The sequence below is a fragment of the Hypanus sabinus genome, chromosome 2 (genome assembly GCF_030144855.1).
Source record: "Hypanus sabinus isolate sHypSab1 chromosome 2, sHypSab1.hap1, whole genome shotgun sequence".
In the NCBI taxonomy this organism is placed as follows: Eukaryota; Metazoa; Chordata; class Chondrichthyes; order Myliobatiformes; family Dasyatidae; genus Hypanus; species Hypanus sabinus.
Window position 1 is genome coordinate 69,570,529 of NC_082707.1, and position 26,912 is coordinate 69,597,440.

General features: G+C 40.6%; 1 protein-coding gene across 6 annotated transcripts in view; it reads right to left on the reverse strand.

The window, feature by feature from the left end:
- The window catches only part of pik3cb (phosphatidylinositol-4,5-bisphosphate 3-kinase, catalytic subunit beta), a 184,008-nt gene that overhangs the window by 105,281 nt on the left and 51,815 nt on the right, over positions 1-26,912 (reverse strand). Inside the window, exon 2 of one of the 6 annotated variants that reach the window (XM_059947954.1) lies at positions 471-665. The exons of the other annotated variants lie outside the window; for them this stretch is intronic. The gene's annotated coding sequence lies outside the window, so the exon portion shown is untranslated. The remainder of the gene's footprint in view (positions 1-470; positions 666-26,912) is intronic. 6 annotated transcript variants of the gene reach the window in all.

Below are 26,912 nucleotides of genomic sequence, written 5' to 3' on the forward strand. Positions count from 1 at the left end.
CAATGATAATCCTCTTAATATACAGGTTCCCCCGCTATTCGAAGGTAGAGTGTTCCTATGAAATGGTTCGTAAGCCGGAATGTCGTAAAGTGAAGAAGCAATTACCATTTATTTATACGGGAAAAATTTCTGAGCGTTTGCAGCCCCAAAAAATAACCTACCAAATCATGCCAAATAACACATAAAACCTAAAATAATAGTAAATTATAGTAAAAGCAGGAATGATCTGATAAATACACAGCCTATATAAAATAGGAATACTTCTCTGCAATCATTGCAGCACTGTCCACCATAGCGAAAATCTCACGCAAGCGCTCGCGGCAGAAACACACAGCGCAAGCGCTCTTGGCAGAAGCACTCTTTCCGGTAACCTTCAAGCTATGAAGCTGCCAAATCATACCAAGTAACACAAAAAAATACTCAGCCTATATAAAGTAGAAATAATGCATGTACAGTGTAGTTTCACTTACCGGAATCGGGGAGACAGCGAGCACACTGATGATGGTGTGTTAGGCTGAGTCATCAGAGGTGGGGGTGGTGGGAGGCTGGGGTGTCATCTCATTGTCGTCTGTTTCCATCAGGGAAGGCAGGTCGCCTTCTTCTATGTCTGCCTGCCTTGATGTCGAAGGTCGAGGCTCGTCGTCTGCTGTGGCTGATGTGGAATGCTTGAAAAACAACAGTATGCTTGACTGCTTAGCCTCACGTATTTTTCTATCATACAATTCTTTGTAAGAACTCAAACCAACCTGCAAATATGCCCTAAACCTACATACCCTTTCAAAATTAACGTCATACATTTCTTCAATCATCGCAGCGTTGTCAATCGCAGTGAAAATCTCACGCAATTGCTTCACGTTCAGATCCTGGACGACTTCACTTTCGGGCCATTTGCTACTGCATTTGGTTTTGATTGTTATCCTTTCCTCTTCATCAGCTCTTCATCTCTCAGTTCTCGGTCATGGGATGCCAAAACATCTTCAACATCATTTTCGTCAACTTCCACAAACCCTTAGCCAAACACACTATGTCCTTACTTCATTCACCACGATCAAAACGCTTAATTATGTCTAGTTTTACGCTGTCTAACATCCTTACGCACTCTTTTAAACTTTTCCAATACCTTGGAACTCATCTTGCTAACGGATGCAAAATAAATCTACATACAGATGCTCACAGGCACGTGTTTAAGCAAAGCCGGCTAAAATGCAGTTCCGGGGGAGGAGTTCGGCTGCTTGGGGGTCGTGCTGCCTTTATTCTTGCGCTACCTTTTTCGTAACAGTGAAAAGACCTTCTGTTAGCGAAAACAGGTAACTAATGTAGGTCTTTCATAACAGTGAGGTGTCGTAAAGCGAACGTTCGAAAACGGGGGATACCTGTAGAACTTGACAGTTCCTCACATACACCTGAATGAGTTAAGTCCATCTGGTAATATTGTGTGCTTATAGTGTGAGAATTGCGTTCATTCCGGCGGAGTTCCTCTGCTATCTTGCTCACTCAACTGCACAACAGCCAAAACTCTTTCCTCCCCAGACTTTCAACCATATTGGTTACATTGTTCCAGATTATGTAAGTTTGTCTGAAAATATTAAGTTTCACCTCTTCAGATATACTACTTTGTTCTTCAACCATTAATATTTCCCCCCAGGATCTGTCATTCATGGTGTGATACTTGCAGAACACCCTAGAAAATGTTTCATATGAGAAATATTTATCACTGAAGCAGATTGGTACAAAATTTGAACATTATTGCAGATGCTGATCAAAAAAGCATACAGTAGCCTTTTTTTAAAAACTTATTACCTCTATCCAAATTTACCAGGAAAAAAAAAGTTGAAATAGAGCTCATGCTACAGAATTAATGAAACCCAAGAGTGTGACTGTTTACTGGCTGTGGTTCTGACTGCATAATAAGCAAAATCCACATGAAAACTCGTGCTCAGTACTGAGGTTCGTGGAGCTTTGAGCAGTCATTTAAAACGGCATTGAGAGTTAACAAGCTGCGAGACCAATAACCTAATCAAAATCTCCAGCTACTGTCAAAATATTTTTCTCAAACAGGTCCCAGCCTCTGTATTTTATTCCACTGCCTGCCCACCCCTCCCTCCCGAGAGGAGAATTAGATTATTTACAACACCAAGCCTCCAGCACACCCCCTCCAGTCCTGCACTTCATAGGCCCATAGAATCCAGAGATAACACCAATTTCAAAACAAACAGGTGCTTTCTTAAATCTTCAAGTTTATACTGATTGTGCATGATTCCATTTATTATGGATTGTTTAGTAAACACCACCTTCCACCTGAGCTCAACAATGGAAAATAGGTCCAGGACAACTGGAAATAATAACACTGCAACAAGGATTCATTGCAATTGCATACACAAATACAATGCATTCTCAGTAAAGCCACTGATCAAGGCTAAAGGAGACAGGCAGAGATATACACCTGAGTATCCAAAAGCATCCATATGACTATTTACTTATCAGTATCAGCCAAATGATGCTTCTGTCAGGTTAGAGGGATTTATGGGATAATCACAGAGAATGAATGGCAAGAAGGTAACTTCAGCACCTTCACTCAACAAGTTCTCTCTCCTCTCTCACCCACCTCCCCCCCCCCCCTCGTTTCCAATGGCATTTGTTGAGTCTGACACTATAGCCTTTCTATAATATAGACCATTTACTCACACCTCCATTGTGTCACCTGCTTCAACCCTGTTTGCCTCTGGCCCTTAATCTTTGCCATTGTTGTCTGATGGATGGACCAAACTTTCACCTTTCTTCTTGCAAGATCTTTATTGTAATTTGCGGCTACACACATCAAATCTTGAACCATGATCTCTCTTAAAGAATTCTTTGGCCTGGGGCTAGATTCTGTTTGATGGGGCTTCCGTGACGATCTGGGGGATAGGTTGTACAAATGCAAACTTTTGTTGTAGCTTCTCTAGGTGAAATTCATGTCCACTAAGAGTTTTCTCAAAATGAGCCAGCTTCATATTCATAAACAGAGATACAGTGACCAAAAGTCCACTAAAAAGTCATTCTAATTGCAGATCTAAAAAATACACATACTCTTGCTTGATGACTGCTGTAATCTCCAGAGCACAGGAACTGGATTGTGGCAGGGGACTGAATAAAGCTCAGCTATACAGGAATGTATGCTTAAATGTAAGAAATAAATACAAAAACTATCTAAAATGGTCAGTAGCAGCACTAGGGCATTTAATTGATGTCAGGGTTGTTCTGCTACAGTTTATTTTGCCTTCCGAGACTTTGCAAAGCAGCAAATGATCAAAAGTGAACACTTTGCTGGGTGCTGCTCTACAAAGTAATCTGTTTTGTAGCAAGAAAAAACAAATATAACTTTAACAGTTGTTCTTCATAAAACATCAGTCAGATTTTGCAACAAGCATAAAATAATTCTGAGACGCGATCACTAGCCTGTAGTGAAATTCGTTGTCATGATGGTAAACAAAAAAGGTTTCAAATGTCCATAGCAAAACAGCCACCAATGACTTCTCAGAATTTTTTCTTCCTCTTAGGAAGTCAGGGTCAAGGATGAGATGCTTCCAGTCTATTTCTGTGTTAGCTGAAGTGGGATCCACCAAGTGGGCTATTTGAAGCATTTTGTGCTCCTTGTATGTACTTGTAAAGACTCTCAAGGTTTTCAATGCCTTCTTGGATGCTCCATCTCCATTTTAATCATAAGGCAAGAATTCCTATGCCCTCAGTTCCCCATCCCGACTGCTTCATTTTCACCACCCATAGTTCAGTCCCTCCCCACCTATAACCGGGATACATCCCATGCCCTCCAGCTCTTCAATAACTTCCAATTCCCCGGTCCCGACCACTTCATTTTCACTATCTGCAGAGTATTTTGTGTTTAAGAATTCCTATATATCAGTGAGGATGTTTCATTGTTTACAAGGACACTTTAACATCCTAGGAACAATTGCTTTGAGCTCCCGAAGCTTTCTTGTCGTGAGAAGTCTGGAGTAAAGAGTACCTGCTTCAGGAGTCCAGAGCTGAGCGCGTCAACATTTTGTCATCAGTTACTGAGAGGCACCAGGAACTTGATACACAGGTGTGGGCATTATCTAACAGACGCAGAAGTTATCACTGGGAACAAACAAGGTCAAATGAGACAGTCTGGGAGGTAAAACAAGCTTCAGAGAGAGCTGCAGAAACAAAATTGCTAACTTTTCAGATTTAGAGTGAAACTGTTATTGAGCCTGGAGCCAGCCTGCAGACAGTGAATTGTTTATTTTCTTTCTTTAGTTTTAATTACACAGTAAACCATTACATTAAAATGACAACCTGATTATCCTAGGCATGATTATCGGAGAAAAAATAGCTTGGTCACAAGCAAGGGCAGCTGTGAGCCTGACTCACAAGCCAAATTGTGCCAGGGTGCAAGAATGTGGTTAAATGACTAATGCTTCTCACTACTGTCGAATCTGAAAGAATGCCAGCAGGCCTATCTGGACTTTCAAGATTAACATGACAGGAATTTCAATCAGCTTCAAAAAAACAGATGAACCACTATTTGAGGCTGATAAGTCAGAGGTGTTTGTGTTAGCTCTTTCGATCTCTCCATTCAAAACACAGCCACATCCTAAACAAGGGAAAAAATAACATCTCACATGACCTTTCATTCATCGGATAAGAACGTCTTTCATTGCAGAGCAAGCAAACAACTGCAGTTTCCCTAGAATATTTTTAACAATATGTTGCATCATACAGGCACTTATTCTATCTGCTCCAAAATATATCCCTTTCTACTGGGAGACGATTCCATGACATCACTAATAAATTACAAATAAGCTTTTGCTCCAGCCCTGGGACTACAATCATTGACAGCCTGAAAAATTGATTGGAAAATCCACCTGTTTACTCTGCTATGATGCCAAGAAGAATACAACCCTTTCTATGCTGAGAAAGAATATGGAGGAGAACACACAATTATCCACAATACACAAGAAACTATCTTATTTTAATGAAGCAACACAACTTTTGCTCTTATAATAAGTCCAGTGCAATTCTGGAAATTAGAAATAGGAACTGTAAGGGGAGTACTTAATCTTCAGGGCTGAGCTTTGGTTTTGGTACTTCATTTTACCAGGAATGCAAGCATCTTTCTGTTCATAATCAGAAGCAGGGGCTATGGCTAATCCATAATCTATCCCCAGCTAAATGTAACCCTCTATTACCACCACAAATGGCACTGGCAATTACTGGTCTGCAGGGTTCAGTAACAAACCCTGTATGTCTGAGTCACTGAGTATTTTGAGACATACATGTGCTGTGTTTTTCCATGCAACACTCCCAACAGATATATCCAAATTAAATCTGATGAGATGTTGCTTTCTACCTTCTCTCCCTCTTCCCCAAAACTATTATCACATTCTAAAACAATCTCAAAAGAGCCACATTTGAGATGATTGGTGATCAGCAGCCATGGTAAATAAACTGAGCCACTTGAAACTTCCTGCATATTTGTAATTCTATCTCTTAAAACTTACTCTACTAAATTCATGGTTTGCAGAGGAGTAGCAAATTATAAAATGTGAAATGAATGCACTTAATCTTGATGCAACTAAGTAGCATTTTTGTCAAATTCCAGCACAACATTGTGGGCTGAAGGGCCTGTAATGTGCTGTAGATTTCTATGTACTATGTTCTAATTCATGTCGTATTAGTGCAAATTTGTCAAGGAAGAAACATTTGTAGAGTGCACCAAAGTAAGTTAAAGATAGATAGCTGATAAATGAAGTATACTAAGCCAAGGCTTGTTCACGCCAATAAAATACAAACATGACTGATAACAATTATAGCAAAGTTTGAGTTATATACAACCTGGAGAGAGAGGAAAAGGATCCAAATAGAATCTGAAGAGACTATTTCATATATTTCACAAAAAGTCAACCACAAGCATTTGAGTTCCCCTGTGTTGTGAGAAAGTGGAGTTGAAAATGTTGTTCAATGTGAGAAATGAGTGGAGTACTGGAGGGGAACGAGCCAGGCGGTACTCCAGGAGGAAGTCTGAATGAGTGGGTCTACCCAATAGCACTGCTTACTTTGGATTTTATACAAGTGGTAGAAGCAAGGACTAGAGGAAAAAAGAAATACAATGGAATTTTAAGAAAGACTGCAGGGATAGATAAAGACTGACAAACACCAAAGTGCAAAAGGCAAGCAAACTGCAAATAAAAAGATACGGAAAACGCGAGTTGTAAAGAGCCTTTGAAAGTGAATTGTTAGGTCATAGAATCAGTTCAAAGTACTGGTGAATGAAAACCCTGCTGGGTCAGGAGTCTGATGGTCTGTAGGATAATAAATGTTCCTGAACCTGGTGATGTAAGACCTAAGGCTTCTGTACCTCCTGCTCAATGGTAGTAGTGAGAAAGGGGCATGGTGAGGATGGTGGGGTCTTTGATAATGATTACTGCTTTTTTGTGGCAGGACTCCATTAAATGTACCCAATGGTACTGAATGGAAATACTTCTATTCATGTTGGGGAGACAGTGGCTGGATGTTTAATAACGGGATCATGGTTTAGAAGGAGGTAGGAGGATAAAAGCTGGCATCTGAGGGAGAGGTCAGATGTTAGTTCACTTCCGACCTCTTGGGGATTGGTCTGACAACAATAGCAGTGCTGGTTCATTGTGATTGGAGTGCTACAATTTCAGAACGGTCAGAGAGTGAAAGTGGAATGCAAAAATCAATCGAGTTATCTGTATAGCATTCTGTTGGCAGTTGGCATGATTCCCCCAATCCAATCTCCTTCAACTTTTTAAACTACATAGCTTGCAATTTATTAAAAATTCCCTTTTTATGTTCTTCTACCTTTGGTTTTATACCAATACTAATGATGAAATGGCATGCATACTTTGCATTTATAACTTAGAAAGCTTCTCATTTTCACCTTTTGCCTCTTTGAACTTCTCAACTGACATTGGCAGTGCATGCTTTAGTTTACTCTATAGAATGGCATGCACACCGAAGATGGTTTATAGAGACACCAGGAGGTGCCTCCCAGTAAAAGGTGTCATGCATCAAAAAAGCACCCACCATAAATTGAACAATGTGTGTTAACAATTTAATGTAGTAATTCATTTCTTCAGCTGCTGTTATCAATTTTTTGACAAAAGTGCATGGGGTGGGGAATTCCAGGATTTAGACTTAACAATAATAAATTATTAATGGATATATACTTCCAAATCTACACCTCAGAAGTTATAGCTGGCTTAAACGAATTAATTTCAGTTTGATACGAGGTCTTAATTGTCAACTGCTCTTTTCCACAGATGGCCAAAGATGCTGAACATTAGTGATAAGATATGAACATCATTCTCTCTGAATGAACAAAAATGTGGTAGATTCTCTTCTGCTCTATAACAAACCTATGATTTTGATTTCATTTCTACCTCAGCAGTGAGAGCCCAAGTAGCAGCTTCTGACAAGAGGACCTTAATCTAAATTATTAAACTATGGTTCTATTTTCACATTTGCTGCCTACCCATCTTTTCCACTTTAGCTTTATTTTTAAGATGGCCATCTTCTGGAAGGTACCAGGCTACAGATTCTGAAGTTAAGCAGTGTAAATCTCAATCATGATCACTTCTTAAATCATTATAGCTTTAAAATCACAAACCAAAAGTGATACAGCACTTCCAGTATTGCAGTGCTATAACTTCTTATACATGAACCTTGACTCTGAAATAATTCCACCCTTGACAAGCCAAGACATTCTAAAAGTTATTGAAAATCCATGTATTTATATCCTAAGATTGCAAAACTCTCATACATTACTTTTTAAAACATATACAGAATGAGGAAGAGAATTTCCTTCCTTCCTGCACCCTTTCTTGTGCTGCAAAATAAAACACCCATAAGGAAGAGCTTTTCAGCTTTAAGCAACAATTCAGTATTTAAAGGCTCCGGAAGCTACAATACAACTAAAAATGTGCAAAAGACACACAAATGTGTGAATAAATACAGTGCTAGATGGTTTAAATGCCAACAAGATCACTTGCCAGGGAAGTAGCTGAGACCTCATGCTGTAATCCAGTACAATACACAAATCGACAAGGGCAGTGAATCTTGCTTCCTCTTTTAAAACATTGCCATGCAGTTGTCTAAACTCAGATTTTAGCACCAATTAACATTCAAATCCAGAAAATCTCCTCACTTTGCTCTTCTGGCATCACCTTTTAACTGCATTAACTCTAAAATTGACAGGACATTTCCATAGAGCATATATTTTACATCAGAAAAGGAGTTAACTGCTTTAAAGAATGCTTAGTTACCACAGCTATGAACTGCTGCTAAATGCATTTTGTGCTTTGATAGATGAGCATGGGTTTGATTCTTAACTCACTTAGCCCCTGATCTAATCTGCATTGAGTAGCTGACAGAGAAAGACAGTCAGTATAGAGAAGGTGTGAAGAAACAGTAGCTTTCAAGGCGGTAAGGAAGAACTAGGATGGTTGGCTTTGGGGAGGGGGGTCAGGGAGGAGGGAGTAATAGAAACAGGTGGAAGGGTGGAAGAACAGGATATTTTAAAAAGGTGAGAGAACCAGTGAGGCAAAGGAGACATGTTAGAACCTGAACCAACAGCCAAGATGTTAGAGGAATTCAGCAGGCCAGATTCCATCTATGGAAGGAAATGAACTGCTCATGTTTCAGGTCAAGACCCTACACCTGGACTGCTATATGTCCAATGCAAACCAATGAAGAGTCTCAAACTGTTGCCTATCCATTTCCCTCCATAGATGCTGCAGAATTCAGGAGGACTGGTAGGAAATAGAAAGAAACGCAGGGTGTGTGGTGACCTGGAACTAGAAAATTAATATTCCCGCCATTGGGTTGCAAGCTACCCAAGCAAAAGACATGGGTTGTTATTCTTCTGGTTTGTAATTGGTCTTACTGTGGCAGCAGTGAAGGCCAAGGCTGAACAGATCCATGTGGAAATGCAGACATCCCACCCTGCAAAAACTCATTTCAGGGAGGTAGCACCACCATCCCCCTCCCCCCACCCGGTCAACCTCCAAGGGTGTGTGTATACAGGACATTTGATTATGAAAGAACACAATTATTTATTTGATCACATATTGAAACTATACACACACACACACACACACGTGTCAATGAATTTGTTAATTTTGCAAGACATTAGATTCATAAGCGTTTTGTAAGACAGCTGACTTCTGAATTCTGTCTCAATGTGACGCACTATGCTGAATGCCCTTTCTACATCACAGTTCGAATCTGGCAGCACCAAAAGCAGCTTCATCGACTGGCAGAGCTCTTTGAATCTCCACTGCCCTGTGCTCACAGATTTTACTTTGTCAGCTTCCCCTAGAATTCATCAACTGGCAAACTTTTGTGGTTTGGCACCAGTCCTTCAAGGTTAGTTGACATATTATATTATCATGAAGTTGATTTTTTATTTTATTACAACTTTAAACAAGTCTACAGGGAGTTTGGCCTCATCACATAGGACATCAATAGAGTAACTCCTTAGCAGCTAGTTTAGACAACCAATTAGTTTAAATAACGTTTGCTAGGCTAATCAATGAATGACACCTGTTAAGCTCACCTCAACATGTCTTTTACAGTCATTTAACCCACCATGGGCAATATAAAAGTCACTATTGCAAACAGTACAGTGAGCAACACTGTCATTATTTTTGACCTCTATGAGGCAGGGGTACACTTTAGTGTAGTCTGGGGTGAAGTATGTTTTTTTTTGGAACACTCTGCCATGGCGCAGCAGGACACTAAACTGAACTGATGGACAATGAAAGAGAGAGAGGGGGTCAGCTGTAAAGCCCGCCCACAGAGAAAACTGATTGGTCTCTCTTTGTGCTAAGTAGACCTATCAAGATTCTCTCTCTCCCCCTCTCAAAATTGATTTCTGGGATATTGTATATAATTTGTGGGCATCAGGGAGCCGCTATCAATATGTGGGAAACTCCTGGAACTTCCGGGAGAGGTGGGATGTCTGGAAATGAGAAGCAGAATTGAAGTAATGTGCAACTGGAAACTCAGAGGACAGAGCATGGGTGTGCTACAGAACATTTGGTCAATCTCTGGCTGACCTTGCTGACAAAGGGGAGACACTGAACACAAAGGCCATGTTAGAGATAGTGAACTTGAAAGCAGGGTGGAAGGTGCTGGCAATGCTGATAAAACTGGCAAGTTCAGTGGAAGAGCCCAAAGCAGCAATGTGGTGTAGAAAAACAGAACAGAGAAAACCTACAGCACAATACAGGCCCTTTGGCTGTGTCAAACATTTAGAAATTACTTAGGGTTACCCATAGCCTATTTTTCTATGCTCCAAGTACCTATCCAGGAGTCTCTTAAAAGACCCTATGGTATCCGCCTCCTCCACTGTCACCAGCAGCTCATTCCACACGCTCACCACTCTCTGTGTAAAAAAAACTTACCCCTGATATCTCCTCTGTACCTACCTCCAAGTACCTTAAAATTGTGCCCTCTCGTGTTAGCCATTTCAGCCCTGGGAAAAAAGCCTCTGACCATCCACACAATCAATCCCTCTCATCATCTTAAACACCTTAAAAAAAAATTATTTTTTCCCTTCTTGTGGACTGAAATGCTCAAGTGTTAGGATGATGCTGCACAGTAGGTTGTGAACAAAGACTGCTGCACATAGTTGATAAAAAGATGGGTGTTGTGTGGGCTCATGATCCGTAGGAAGTGGGAAGAGTTGAACGAGAAGTTGTTCAGAATAAGAGCAAGTTCTGCCAGGTGCTTGTGACAGGAACACACACAAAATACTGGAGGAACTCAGCAGGTCAGGCAGCATACATGGAAATGAATAAGCAGTCAACATTTTGGGTAGTCAAAAATTTTAAATAGCTATGACACTCAGTTGCTCAAGCTAAGCACACACTTTCATTTGAATTCTCTAAAAGGATGATGTTCGCAACTCAGACATGCATCGCCTGAGCTCCAACCAATTAATGGCCTGGTCCTTTCCTGAGAAAGGACACACAAAATACTGGAGGAACTCAGCAGGCCAGGCAGCATCCATGGAAAAAAGTAGCTGACATTTCCGGCTGATGCCCCTCAGCACAACTGAAATATTGACTGTACTTTTTCCCATAAATGCTGCCTGGTCTGCTGAGACTGTGTGTTGCTTTGATTTCTGGTAACTGCAGATTTTCTCGTTCTACTTTTCCTAGAAGGCTGCTTTCAGTTCCTACTTTCCCAAGCTGGGACCTGTCCTTGTGAACACCTCCTGGTTCAAATCAAAACTATCAAGTGAATAATCCTGAATATATTTATAAGAACAAACCTCGTTATTCAGTACTGAATAGAAGTCTTTATTAACAATGGCAGGGTACTGAATGCAAATAAAGGACCCGATCTGATCACCTAATTACCATCTCAGACATCATTGTTTACAAGGCTTACAGAAAATTGCATCATCTGGAAATCTTGCAGACAACTAATTTGAGTTTACAGGTGCCTGTAATGAAACAGTTAAAACCATAGAAAATTACAGCACAGAAACAGGCCTTTTGGCCCTTCTTGGCTGTGCTGAACCATTTTTCTGCCTAGTCCCACTGACTATCCCCCTTAATAGTTGCTGAGTTTTATAAATGTTAGCTGCTTATTTACTATACTATCCTTTGGAGAACAGCACACAGTATTTAAAAAAATACATTCGATAGAATCATGTAAAACATGAATTCCATTTGTTGAGATTTCACAGCATGGTGCTGTGGCAAAAGGTAAAAAGAATTAATCTTTCTACTCCTGAATAAAGTTAGACCTGATTAAGGATTTAAGACTCCACTGATTTCAAACTTGAAAGTACATTTGTTACCACAGTACAAAACCTTGAGATCCATCTTCTTGCAGGCAACCACACAAATAAACACCATTAAACTTGTTTAAAGAAAACTCCCCACACAAGATGATCAAACATGCCCAAAAAAACAAATCCTGCAAAACAAAAAACACATAGAATATTAAACATCAAACTGCAGTGTCTCCAAAAGTGAGCCCACAGCCACGAACTGCCATGGCGAGGGAAGCTGATGTCTGCAGATACAGCCACCAAGTCAGTTAATCCAGTGCCGTGTCTGTCGGTAGCTGCAGATCCAGTCCCACATCGAAGCGCCTCGATCAAATTGTACAAATAGTGAAGCGCGTACAGTGCAGAGCACAGTAAACATCAGACCGCAGAGGTGATCAAACCTTGCAGTATGGGACCTTCGGCCAGCAGCAGTGAGAGGGAGCCTGGTCAAATGCAGCCAGGCGACACTCAACACCCGCTCATTTCCCACTCGTCCTTATCAATTTTAATCCTGCTTGGTGCTTTAATCAGCGCAAAGTAATGGTGCAGACCATGCGTTTGTGTACTGCCATTAGCAATCAATGCAGCCATCTACAGTAAATGCCATGGCTACACTCCCTGCTGAATCTCCCAGATTGTTTAGCTGGCCCAAAAATACAATTCTTAGCAGGAAAATTACAAGCCACACTCAATCTTAGTTCAGAAGATAAATATTTAGCAGAAGAGTATCCAGTACTTTTGTAAGCTGACTACAAGATATCGCTGTTAGTCACTGGCACAATCGTGCCAGAAACGGGGATTGTAGGGCAAAAGGACTCTGAGACAGAGGGAAAGGTGGGTGATCTTTTTTTAAATATTTTAATTTAGTTTGGAATTTCTAACTGCATATATTTAAAACTTTTTAAAAACTTAGAAGTTAATTTAAAATTTTGGCTCTTATTCACAATAAATTTGTTAGTTCTTCAAATTTCCTGGGGTACCAAATACATTTGAAAGCTCTTTTATAATACTTATGTGGTCTGTTTTGTGCTTTTTCGTAATACCATTCTGGAGAACGTTGTCTCATTTTTTAACTGCATTGTATTTGTGGTTATAAATGACAATAAACTGAATCTGACAACTCTTCAGTACATGAGGCTGGGCATTGAAATGACAAGGACAGTTTTGTGGATGGGGTATTCTCCCTTCTGCCCCTGATCCCACATACGGGAGCTCAAGACAATGGGAAGCAAACTTCTGCATCTGAATTAGTCATGGCTGTGACTCCAGACAGAAGAACTAAAAAGCATGCTCCAAGCCAGTATTTTATAGAGTCAACAAATCTCCTCAATAAATAATATGTTGGCAATCCTTATGAAATTTAAGATAGCATTTGAGCTTTTCCCTCATTGATTCAGTTACTTTCCATCAGCAGGATCAAGAAACCATTCGGGGCCAACCAACTTCAAACGTTCTTAGAGATCTCAAGATAACTTCTTTTCAATCCTTTTAAACTACCACAAACTTCTTCCTTAATTTTATATAAGGAAAATAGCTTTTATTTTATAAGGATAAAAGTTGCTAATTGTTAATGCATCCTTGGGTAAGACAGGGTGAAGATTGATCGAAAATTAGAAACACATAAATGAGGCACGTCGTTCACTTCAATATTAATGTTGCAAAGAAAACCCAAAAGATACTTACACTTGCCCTTAAGCACAGATAAAAATAGCACACATGTAGTGCAGCTAAACACATGCCTATGTAATACAAGAAATTACAAAGGAAGTAGAGAATAGATTGTGCACCAGAAATACTTTTGTGTGTGCATCCCCGGAAGGGTAAACACACAGCAGAGAAGAGAAAGAAAAACAACTTCATATACACCCTTGGTCTTGAGAATGAATTACTTTTGGAATGTTTATCCTAAATGTTACATATTACTAGCTCCTTTATTGAACTGTACCATGTCTATTATTATACTTGATGATCTCTGATTCAAGTCTCCACATATTTCTTATGGAATGTGGACTAGTCACTAAGCTACTTTAATCCAATAGAAAAACATCCGAAAGAAGAATGAGCAATAGCAGCTGAACATTTAACTTGCTCACTTTATTAAACCTCAGTCATGCTTGGGCTTGTGTTTCAAAAGCAGTAGGTATAAAGCCCAGGAGTCGTTTTTTTTCCCCCTCCATTGGATGTGATGTAACAGTGAGGGATACCTAGAGTGGCAAGGCCATCAATATACCCTGGGATTATGGTATAAGTTTGCTGAAATGCAATATCTGTCTGCTCACAAGAGTCACATAATCTAGTTCTAAATATCTTGTAGCGCCTGTTGATTTTCAGTGATATTTCTTAGCAAACAACCAAAATGAAACTACCAATATCACTTATTGAAGGCAGAAGCTTACAGTAGTGGCTGGTACAAAAAAATACTAGGTCACACTAAAAGTACACTTTCTTCATAAAAAAGGTACACCTTCAATTAATAAATTACATAGATTTGCCTTTCAGAGTAATAAATCTGTATAACCCAAACTATAGCTAACTTTTTAATGAAATGACACAGCTATTAAACATTATATATTTAATCCAATCTTTTTGGTTCTAGTTACAAAACATTTTGTTGGAACCTGCACTGAAAATTATTTTACGTATCAATATTTGTGTGACAATTATTTCAACATGCTTTTCATAATTGTGATCAACTGTTTCCTTAAAATTAAAGCAGGGAGTTAACTACTTCAATTGTATTTATGTATTGTAATTGATATTACTGCATACCAGGAACTCAAAGCACCATAATCTATTTTGATAGCATTAGATACTATCTCTGCAAAAGCTATGTGCCTATGATGTGACTGCAAGTAAACATTTCTATGCATCTGTGCATACATGTATGTGTATAGATGAATATAAACCAATTTCAATTACTTAAGGATCTCCGCTTTGTGCCTCCAGTCAATCTTGTATCCTGAATTGTGTTTTGGCTTCCCTCTCCTCTGACTTTTCATTGCCTGATTACTTCCTGAGCTTTCTGTTCCTTCCCCATCTGACATGCCAGTCCACGGCCTCCTCTGCTGCCGGGATGAGGCCACACTCAGGTTGGAGGAACACCATCTTGTATTCCATCTGGGTAGTCTCCAACCTGATGGCATGAACACCAGTTTCTCACATTTCTGGTAACTGCCTCATCCTCTTATTCTCTGCTTCCCATTTCGCTCTCGCACCTTCTTTTCTTACCGTCCCATCACCTCACTCTGCTGCCCCTTCCCCTTCCATGGTCTTCTGTCCTCTCTTATCAGGCTTCCTCTTTTCCAGCCCTTTCTCTTTGTCATCAGTCAGCATCCCAAGCTCTTTGCTTCACCACCCTCCCGACTTCCCAGTTTCACCTATCACCTGCCACCTTGCACTCCTTCCACCCCTTCCCACACATTCTTTCTCTGACGTCTCCCCTTGCTTTCCGGACCAGATGTGTCTCGGCCCGAAATGTTGACTGTTTACTCTTTTCCATAGATGCTGCCTGACCTTTTGAGTTCTTCCAGCATTTTGCATGTGTTGTTCTTCTCAAATGTTTTCATTTTACCTTGTTACAATCTGGCTGCAGCAACGTCCCATTTATCTTGCAACAGCTGTTTTAACTGACACCTGAACACTCAGGTGTTGGTTGCAAATCCAAAACACTCAAAAAACCTTAAATATGTGATAGATGATGTATTCTCTATTGATATCTCCTCCTCTTACTACAAACCGATTTTTTGCGGAGTCAGATTCCCATTCTCCATTGTACATCCTCACTGCTGCCATTGGCTATATTGTCACACAATGTACCCTCCATTTCCTCAGCAAAACTGAGGGTTCCCACCTGCTAGGGAAATTACACATTTAACTGTGAAGTCTCTTTTCCTGTCTCCTGCTCCCTGGCTTGTATGTGCCAAACTTGCAGCTCTCAAACAAGTAAAAAAAATGCTGGTGATGTAGATTTAAAAATCCCTTGAAAGCTATCACCGTGTTGTCATGGGCTCATGTGAAACTTTGACCACAGTTCCTGATACCAGCACTCTTGCCAATGAGACAATAAATTGAAATACTTGGGTGGCAGTGAAAAACCTATGGTCCCATTACAAAAGGAGAGTTATCCTTACAAGCCTAACCAATGCAGTGCCTATAAAAAGTATTCACCGTGCCACCCCCGGAACTTTTCATGTTTTACCACATTGAATCAAAGTGGACTTAATTTGGCTTTTTTGACACTGAGCAACAGGAAAAGGCTTTCTCATTTCAAAGTGAAAACAAATCTCTACACTGATCTACATTAATTACAAATATAAAACACAAAATAATTGACTGCATAAGAGTTCACCCCCCCCCCCCTTTAATATGACACACCAAGTCATCACTGGTGTAGCCAATTGGTTTTAGAAGGGGTTTCAATTGATAGTAAAAATACACTTGTATCTGGAAGGTCCCACTGCTACTGAGTCAGTATCTTGGCAAAAAATTGCACCATGAAGACAAAAGGGCACTTCAAGCAACTCTGCAAAAAGGTTATTGAAAAGCACAAGTCAAGAGATGAATACAAGAAAATTTCCAAGTCACTGAATATCTCTTGGAGTACATTTAAGTCAATCATGAAGAAATGGAAAGAATATGGCACAGCTGTATATCTGTCTAGAGCAGGCCATCCTCAAAAACTGAGTGACCATTCAAGAAGGGTCAGGGAGGCCACCAACAGACCTGGGACAACTCTGGAGGAGTTACAAGCTCAGTGGTTGAGATGGGAGAGACTGTGCAAACAATAATTGTTGCCCGGGTGCTTCACCAGTCACAGCTTTATGGGAGAGTGGCAAAGAGAAAGCCACTGTTGAAAAAAAACTCACATGAAATCTCGGCTAGAATTTGCCCGAAGGCATGTGGGAGACTATAGTGAGCTAGAAGGTTCTATGGTCTGATGAAACCAAAACATAGCTTTTTGGCCATCAGATTAAACGCTATGTTTGGTGTAAGCAAATATCGAAAACACACCATCCTTACCATAAAGCATGGTGGTGGCTGCATCAGGCTGTGGGGATGCTTCACTGCAGCAGGTCCTGGAAGGCTTGTGAAGGTAGGGGGTAAAATGAATGCAGCAAAATACAGAGAAATCCTTGAGGAAAACCTGATGCATTTTGCAAGCGAACTGAGACTCGGGAGAAGATCTGTTTTTTTAAGCAAGATAATGACCCCAAACATAAAGCCAAAGCTACACAGGAATGGCTTTAAAACTAAAAAGTTAGTGTCCTGCAGTAACAAGCCACAGTCCAGACATCAGTCCCATTGAGAATTTGTGGCTGGACTTGAAAAAGGCTGTTCATTCACTATCCCATTGCAATCTGACAGAGCTTGAAAATTTTTCTAAAGAAGAATGAGGAAAAATTGCAGTGTTCAGATGTGCAAAGCTGATACAGACCTTTCCACACAGACTCAAGGTTGTAATTGCTGCCAAAGGTACATCTACAAAGTACTGACTTGAAGGGGGTGATCAATTATTTTCTGTTTTATATTTATGATTAATTCAGATCACCTTGTAGAGACTTGTTTTTACTTTGATACGGAAGAGTCTTTTTCAGTTGATCGCTGTCAAAAAAAAAACAAGTGAAATCCACTGTGATTCAATGTTGCAAAACAATAATACATGAAAACTTCCAAGGGGGCTGAAGAGGCAATGTATATAACTCCAGTTAAAATCAGGTAAAGTAGGATTATCACATTGAGGGTCTGCTGTGTGCAAATTCGATATCATATCTCCCACGTTCCAAGAGTGACTACCTTTTAAAATATTTGCTCTTAATACTCTGTAAAACACTTCAGGCTATTTTCAATTTATGAAAGATGACAAGATTATGTAATTACAGGTCTTCTTTCATTCCTGAACCATGCACAGTTGCTTCACACAGCATATCAGCTACCCTTGGAAAGTGAAGAAGAAATGGTAACAAAAATCAAACTTAAAGCTGCCAGTTTTGATAATCAACATCCTTGGTGGCATCCGTCGGTCTCGAGAGACCGTGGATCTGCGCCTGGAGTTTCCAGGGTGCAGGCCTGGGCAGGGTTGTATGGGAGACCGGCAGTTGCCCAAGCTGCAGGCCTTCCCCTCTCCCACGGCACCGATGTTGTCCAAAGGAGGGGCACTAGGACCCATGCAGCTTGGCCCCGGGTACATGTTGTTAAGTGCCTTGCTCAAGGACACAAACATGTTGCCTCAGCTGAGGCTCGAACCAGTGACCTTCAGGTTACTAGTCTGATGCCTTGCCCATTTGGCCATGTGCCAACACACATATCATGTGTGATATCAACATATCGCACACACATATCATGTGATGTGCTTTATATAACTTTTAATGGAGCAGACTTCTAACTAACCTAACAACTTTGGTGAAATATAACATAATAATACTGAGAGTTTAGCTATCAACTAGAGTCTATAGTCTTGCTTGTGGTTGCTGCACAGATTAGCAGTCTTTGCTATTACTCTATCCATTAAGAATACCAGTGAATCCTGAGAAGCTTCAGTACATATTGGTAGCTGGCCCCATATATCAACGTTTAATGTCACCGGCATATGTCATGATATTTGTTAATTCTGCAGCAGCACAATACATGATAAGTACAGAAAAAATGAATTACAAAAAGTATATGAATATTAAATATTTAAATTGGGGTAAGTAGAGCTAAAACAGAAATTTAAATAAGGTAGTGAGTTAGTGTTCAGGAGTTCAATGTCCATTTAGAAATTGGATGGCAACGGGAAAGAAGCTGTTCCTGAATTGCTAAGTGTGTGCCTTTAGGCCTCTCTGCCTCCTTCCTGATACATTTCCTTTGACCTCTGCATTGCACAAACTATGTCAATGCAATTACATACACCATAGCTCCCAACGCAAACAATGAAACAGAAAGCACTGTAAAGGGATTGGTCTTCAAAAATAGATTGCAATGACATGCAGAATGACTTAGCTTATTCCATTCGCCAAGAATGTCAGTGAAGAAAGAACAGCTTCAATAAATGTCTCTTACCCCCACCCCGTCAACTCACTCATCCCAAATCTGAAAGAAGGCAACCTACACAATGCATCAGTCTCATAAAATGACATATCCATGTATTCATTGTAAATTTAGTCATGAGCAATTACTGTGTTGCTCTTTCAAGGTCAGTTGAATCCACAGATAAGAGTTACTCTTCACACAAACAGGCTTCCTTGGAAAAATGCTCAAGCTGTGCCAGGTTAGTTGCAGTAGTGGCAATGGACAACAATCCTGAGGTCATGCCAGAGATCCTCGATTGGGTTAAAGCAGGCATAGGAAACTACGGCCCGCGGGCCATATGCAGCCCTTTAAGCTTTTAATCCGGCCCGCAGAACTTGATGAAATTATATTAATAAACCTTGTTAACGTTTTTTCCCCGCAATTCTGGCGTTTTCCCAATAGATGACGCACTCTATATACATTTGTGGCGACCCATTTCCTGGCACATCCGAACCGGCTCACAATTAGCCAGCGTTCCGGCTAAGGGAGATAGCCTGCGAGCACAGAGCTTTGGAGCCTCTGCGCCACGGGGGGCAGGTTGAGGGAGGCTTCAAAGTGAGGCTGGGGATTTCGAATAAAGTTTTTTTCTTCGACTGCAGTTACTGACTCCGTGTCGTAATTTTAGCGCTGCATGTAGCACACAGCTACACATTGACCTTTGTTGAGGTGCAGCGTATTACTCCACATTTGCACTTTACTCTTTGTTCGGCTTGACCTATTTGTGTGAACAGGCGTTCAGCGTCATGAACATCAACAAAGCCAGCCACAGATCCAAGTTAACTGACCAACACCTCAGATCCATCCTGAGAAACGCCACAACAAAACTAAATCCAGACTTTGATGTGCTGGCTACACTGTTCCCACTGAAATTAAAAATAAGTTTTTTCGTTGTGTTATGTAAAAAATGCATTTGAAAATATGTTTTTCAATAAGCCTTACATGTTACATGTCATTTCTGTTAAGTGATGGACATGAGTAGTGCGCAGGTGCACGTACGTTCTCAAAATAAAAAATGCACTCCAGATCAAACCTTGTTAACCAGTATGCGCTCCGCATACTGGCGCGCTGTCACTGTTCTGTCCTTGTGCAGGTCGTTGTTGAGTTTTGGCACAGGGGACAATTGAATAAGAAGGAGCAGGACAAGTAGACCTGCATCTCCTACCGTTTTTGAAATAAAGACAGGCAGGAGGAGAGTGATGATGATAATATCTTGAAGGATAACAGAATTTTCAGTGCTTTAAAATAATAACTGTTACTATTAAAAAAAGCTGTATTTTATTCATTTAATTTTCAGTGTTTTAAAAGTCATTTCAATAAATAGCTAAGTACCATGAGATTTCAAAGACAGATATTTTGTTGTAATGCATTTGTTCATTTTCAATTGAAATTAAAACACATGTTTTCTACATATCCCATGATATTTTATTTTCTCTTATGAGGTGTATTACCAAAACCCTCCATCCATGTGCTCCTAGTCCGGCCCCCCTATCAAATTTTAGAACCCTTTGTGGCCCACAAGTCAAAAAGTTTGCCCACCACTGGGTTAAAGTCAGGACTCTGACTGGGCCACTCAATTTTCTTCAGGGTTACTCTGGCAGTGAGCTTTGGGTTGTCCTGCTGAAAGACAAACTTCCTCCCTAGATTAAGCGTGCTGGCAGAGGCAAGCAGGTTTTTATCCAGGATCTCCCTGGTTAGCAGCTTTTATCTTCCCTCTCAATCCCGATCAGATTTCCGGTCCCTGCTGCAAAAAGTATCCCCATAACATGATCAAGAGAAAATCTGCTGATGCTGCAAATCCAACCAACTAAAACAAAATGCTGGAGGAACTCTACAAACCAGGCAGCATCTAGGAAAAGTGTACAGTTGATGTTGTTTCAGGCCAAAACCCTTTGGCAGGGCTGAAGAGTAAATTTAAAAGGTGGGGGGGGGGGGGGGGAGTGGAAAGAGAAACACCAGGTGACAGGTGAAACCTGGAAGAGGAAGGATGAAGTAACGAGATGGGGAGTTGATTGGTAAAAGAAACAGAAAGCCATGGAAGAAATAGAAAGGGGGTGAGGAGCACCAGAGGTAGGCAAAGGTTGGGGAAGGAGATAAGGTGAGAGTGGGAAAAGGGGGTGGGAAACGGTGGGGGGGCATTACTTGGAGTTTGATAAATTGATGTTCATGCCATCAGGTTGGAGTCTACCCAAATGGAATATAAGGCGTGTTCCTCCAACCTAAGTGTGGCCTCATCACAATGGACATTTCGAAATGGGAATGGGAAGTGGAATTAAAATGGATGGCCACTGGAAGACCCTGCTTTCTCTGGTAGACAGAGCATACGGGCTCAGCGAAGCGGGTCCCCAACCTTCTCCGGTGGACAGAGCGTAGCATGATGCTACATCCGTAGGTTTTCACAAATAAAAATAAAATTCCTTGCACTGTTTTAAGAATAATAGTAACAATTCATTTATCATACTCCAAACACTGAACACAAAGCACAGTTAAAAATCACTTTATGTAATTACGTCATCACGTCAGAACAGCCTCAAAGTGAACCCCAACTCAACGTTGATGCTTGTGAAGTATGTACATTTCCATCAATAACATTACCCTACACCTCCACCATTATTTTACAGTAGGGATGGTGTTACCTGGTTGATTCTTATTACTGGATTTACACCACATGTTCTGCTTCGTGTTGAGGAAAAAAAGTTCTACTTCAGTTTCACCCAACCATACGACCCACCACCACATCTTTACAGTATTTTCTAAGTGATGCTTTGCAAAGTTTTTATGGGCAAGAATATGCTTTTTATTTTTCCAAGGGGTTCTTTGTTCCATCCTCAACCACAAATACCATTTTGGTGCAAGGCCGGAGATCGGAGAGCCATGAACTTCATCTGCAGTTGTAGCCACTGACTTCTGCTGCTCACTCTGAGTGACAGCTGGCATCACCTCTCTTACAAGTGCCATTATTCTCCAGCAAAGAAGTTTGGAGGAGCAGCCTGATCGAGGCAATGTGGTCGTGGTTTCAAAATGTTTCCACGATGGACTGCACTGTCCTCTGAGGAATGTTCAATGCCTTTGAGATAGTCTTCTACCCTTCCCCAGATTTGTGTTTCTCTATTACCATTTGCCAGACTTGTCCTGAATGCTCTTTTGTCTCCATTTTGGTTTGGTCTGTTGAAAATCTACCACACTGTTGGACCTTACAGAGAGAGGGGGTCATTTATTCTGATGAATTCATTGAAAACAGGTGATCCATCAATTTTCAAATGGGGTGAGTCTGTAAGATAATACTGTATATTGCACCTCAGGAAAGGTAGTGTACTTACAAAGGGAATGAATACTTCCTCAGCCTCACAATTTTGGCTTTTAATTTTTAGTAAAATGTTGACAGATCTTGGAAATTTTCTTTTGACTTGACATGAACTACAAAACAATGTTTTGTAGATTAGCTCAAAAAATCTTACTTCAATACATTTTAAACGTAGAAAATTAGTAAAATGTGAAAGTAGTTGTAGGAGCTGAATACTTTTGCAAGGCACAGTAACTTAAAGCACAGATCTATTGAACATGGGAGGAAACCAAAGAAGCTGAAGGAAACCCACAAGACCACGTGGAAAATATACAAACACTGTAGAGAAGTCAGGATTAAACTTTGGTCACTGGAGCTGTGGGTGGCATTTCATGTCACCATCACCCAGTTAAATAAAGCAAATTTCCTTATTTCCCAGTGAAAAGAAGCATACACATACAACTCAGCTTCTGTAATGATGTACAGTCGGCCCTACTTATCCACGAGTTCCGCATGCGCTAATTCAACCAACCGCAAATCGAGAAAACCCGGCTCTTCCAGCACTTGTTGTTCAAGCATGTACAGACATTTTTTTTCTTGTCATTATTCCTTAAACAATGCAGTATAACAACTATTTTATATAGCATTTACATTGTATTAGGTATTATAAGTAATCGAGAGATGATTTAAAGTATACGGGAGGATGCGCGTAGGTTACCGTGGATTGGGATCGAAAAAAAATCCTAAATTCTCTTACTAAATAAGTTGGAACAGGTATATCTGGTATTATTTAGTGTCAGTTAGTCAAACGTTTGTCTTAGTGTATAGTATATATTTTACCTTTCTATGCATATAAAACACTTAAGAACGTATGTTTCAGTGCCGGGCTGGGGAACGGAAGTTCCTGAGTTCGATCCAGTGACAGACCACTTCCGAGCGCGCTCTCCATCCGTGCCGGGTTGATGTGGAGGATCAAAAACCCAAAACCCAATAATCAAACCACTACGTTGCTTAGTAATAATTGTAGCTTTCATCGGGGTAGGGCCTTTCACACTTTATCCTTTAAAATTGTTCTGATTGTTGACCGACTGTAGCCTAATGCTTTTCCAATGACCAAAGGCATTTCACCTCTTTCCAATCACTTTATTATTTCCACTTTATTTTCAATCACGAGCGTGATTATTTTCATGAACAGAAACACTGCGGATTCAGAGCCCCGCCGTCGGGTTCTAATGCCCACCGCTCTGAACGTGTTAAATAAAGTACAGGTTTCCACTGGGTCCTAAGGTCCACCGCATTGAGACTGGTTGAATAAGGGACTTCAGCATCTGTGCTTTTTGGTATCTGCGAGGGGTTGCGGAACCAATCCCTCGCAGATGAGGAGGGCCGACTGTAGTCATCTGCATCGGCTTCTCAGAGTTGAGGTGAAAAACCACTGACAAATGCAGCATCTACCCTTTTGCAAAGTTGCTTTAACCACTGTGCTGCCCCTGCATGGAGATTGAGAAGCAATAGAGCTTACTCAAAGATCACAAAGCCACTCTCACCCACCCTAGTGTCAACTTAAAATGATGAAGCTTTACAGATAACCAGCAAGCCACATTAAAGTGTCATTTGAAGGTTAGTTTATTTAGAAGGACTGCCCAAAAAAACACCCTCCAGACCAACAATTTCTCAATAAACAGTCAAGAATAGAGCAGCCATTCTAATTTTCAGCATGGATGCATGTTACCATATTTATGCACTGATCCACTCAAGAGCCTTTTCATCCTGGCTAACTTCATGTCCATTCCTTGTTTAAAAGGCAACCATGAAATTGAAGGGATCACTGTTAACTAGAGACAGCTATATTTTTATTTGATTCTGGTGCAGTCATCATCTTTGGCAGATGATATGGTTCAAAACTCAAACTTCATTAACTCTATGCTCTCTTCAATTCTATTCTTTTGGGTAGTTAGAAGGAAAAGGCCAAAGTCCAAGTTAAATTTATCCAGACAATAGCTAAACAATGCAAATAGAAGAGTTTTCGAAATATCAAGTCAGTAATCACATAACTTCCTTTTTACTGTCACTTTGAATTACAGGTAGAGAAATTAACCAAAATTCCCATTTGAACACTCTGCAGCATCCCTTGCTGGAAATGAGTAGCATATGTATTTCGCGGAGGACAGGAGTGGGCATGCTGTGATACTCCAAGGAGTCATTGTTGAGGCTTGTACTTAAAGCATACCACACGGGTTCTACTGGCAGTCATGTTCAGGGAAATAACACATTGAGGAGTAGAACCAAAATAATGTGAAGAATGATAACGATCATGAGTGTTTACAACACTTCCAATAAAGTGAATTGGTTCAACAGATTATTAAACTGTTAGCTGTAAAAATCCACATTAAATAACTAATGTTTATAGATTTCAAGTGCAAAGAAGAGCAGTTAGGAGTACAGGATCAGTACAGACCATGCTTCAAAAGAAATGCTGGGCTTGGAAAAGGGAGTGGAAAAGAGATAAAAGTTTGAGAGTTACGTTTTTAAAAGGTCTCTGCCTTTTCAGTAAACCTGTCTGAACAACCTGCAGATGTTTCAGATCACTACATGAGCCACAAGTTTTAACTTGAATGTATGCAGTTGTAATTAAATGAAAAGGAATTAATCTTTCAAACAGAGATGGAGAATAGCCCAGAAATCCAGATGCATCAGTTCTGTGGAAACAGCTAAGCACTGAAAGAACCAACACTTGATCCTCTAGCCATAGAAATTCACTCTTTTGTTTCTCAGAAAAGACATTGTATACAATTATAAAACCATCTGTGTGCAGGTATTTTGGTTTTGTTGCCACTCCTTGAAAATTTGCATCTGATGCCATTGAATTGTTAACTGGGTACAGTTTCAGTGAAGCTGAACACGCAGGGGCATTGTTGAACTGCAATCAATTTAGTCTGGACTAGTCTCACTTATGGAGAATGCACTGTCTTAGAACCAAGTATTATTATGCTCCACACCCCCACATTATCTAAAGCAGTCTTTTATGGCCGCCAGCAATCTTATTTTAATTATTTATTTGAAATCTAGGAAGATGTAAATTGTGAACATTTTGCAGGTGCAAATGTAAATAAGTTGTTCACTTCCTTTATTGCTAATTACTTCCATGTGTTTACCAAGCCTTCCTTTCTTTCAACGGTTGGTGAATGCAGACTAAAAATCAAGGAAAATATGAGAAGGCTCATTTTAAACTAATTTCATTAAAATTAAATTGGGTGAGACAGAGATTTTCAACCTCTGAAGATTTGTCACATTAACATTACTGACCTTGTACTTATTATACTGATTCTGACCAGAGGGTTTTACAGTTCAGTAAATTAATATGACCATCCCTCAGAAACTAGTGGGTAAACTGTCCTTGTTGGGTCTTAGCACCTCTCCTTAACTGGATCTTGGACTTCTTTACAGAAAGACCACAGTCTGTGTTGGCAGTAACATCTCTAGCTCAATCACACTGAGCACTTGAGCTCCCCGTTGTTGTCCACACTGCTGACGCATGAATATACTGTTAGATTCAGCTCAAATCATGAAATTCCCCGATGACAAATCAGTGATTGGCCTCATCAACAACAATGAGACAGTATACAGAGAGGAGGTAGAGTGGCAGGTAGAATGGTGCAAAGACAACAACTTGAGTCTCAACATAAACAAGACTAAAGAGATGATAATGGACTTTAGGAGGACAGAAGCAAACCATTCCTCACCGCACAGAAATGGCTCCTTCACGGACAGTGTTAGGAGCACCAAGTTTCTGGGAGCGCACATAGTGGACGATCTCAACTAGTCCCTCAAAACCAGTTCTTTAATGAAAAAAGCATTTCCAAATTCTGAGGAGATTGAAGCGAGCAAGACTCCACTCACGCATTCTAACCAATTTTTACAGGAGCACCACTGAGAGTGTCCTGACCAGCTGCGTAAAGTTCAATTGTCATTCAGCCATACATGAATACCCACAAACACAGGCAAACAAAACAACTTTGGTCAAGATGCAAATCAGAGTGCCAGCAGTCATACACAGCACAAGGCATGTTCAGCACATACAAGTCAGCAGTTAACATATAGTCTTACACTGGAGAACAGCAGCAATGGAAGAGGCCAGCCTGCAACCCATCATGAATACCACACTGCCTCCAGCATCTCCTCTCCTGGGTGGCTGCAACAGGACAGGCCGCTGCCTGAGGCCTAGCTTGCATTACAACGGAAGCAGCACCGCTCCTCTATTGTCAGACTCGCCAGCAAACCAGTGAACCAGACGTGAAGTATCCTGTGCAACCCATGTCCAACGTGGCCTTGTGATCACAAGAAAACATCCACGATAACCACCATCAGACTGTGCATCACCTTCACGCATCAACTCCAGGCCCTCTCTCTGGCAGGCAACAACATGGACCACACCAAATCCAGCTCCCCCACTATCGACCAACTCGCTGACGGGATAGACCTGCAGTATTTAAAGTTTTTCGTATATTCATATCCAGCGTATAAAGGGCAATAATACCTTTGGTTGGACTCAGGGAAGCCGGTGTGTCTGAGTGCACAGCTATCTTATCAGAACTGTCTGGTGCAGAAATTACAAGGCATCTGACTGCAAGACTCTACAAAGGAATACAAGGACTGTGGAGAGGATCATTGGGGTTTCTCTTCCCCAGACTCTGTTTGATTCCCTACCATATGGCAAGATCTACTGCAACATCAGGACAAGGACAACTACGATGGGAA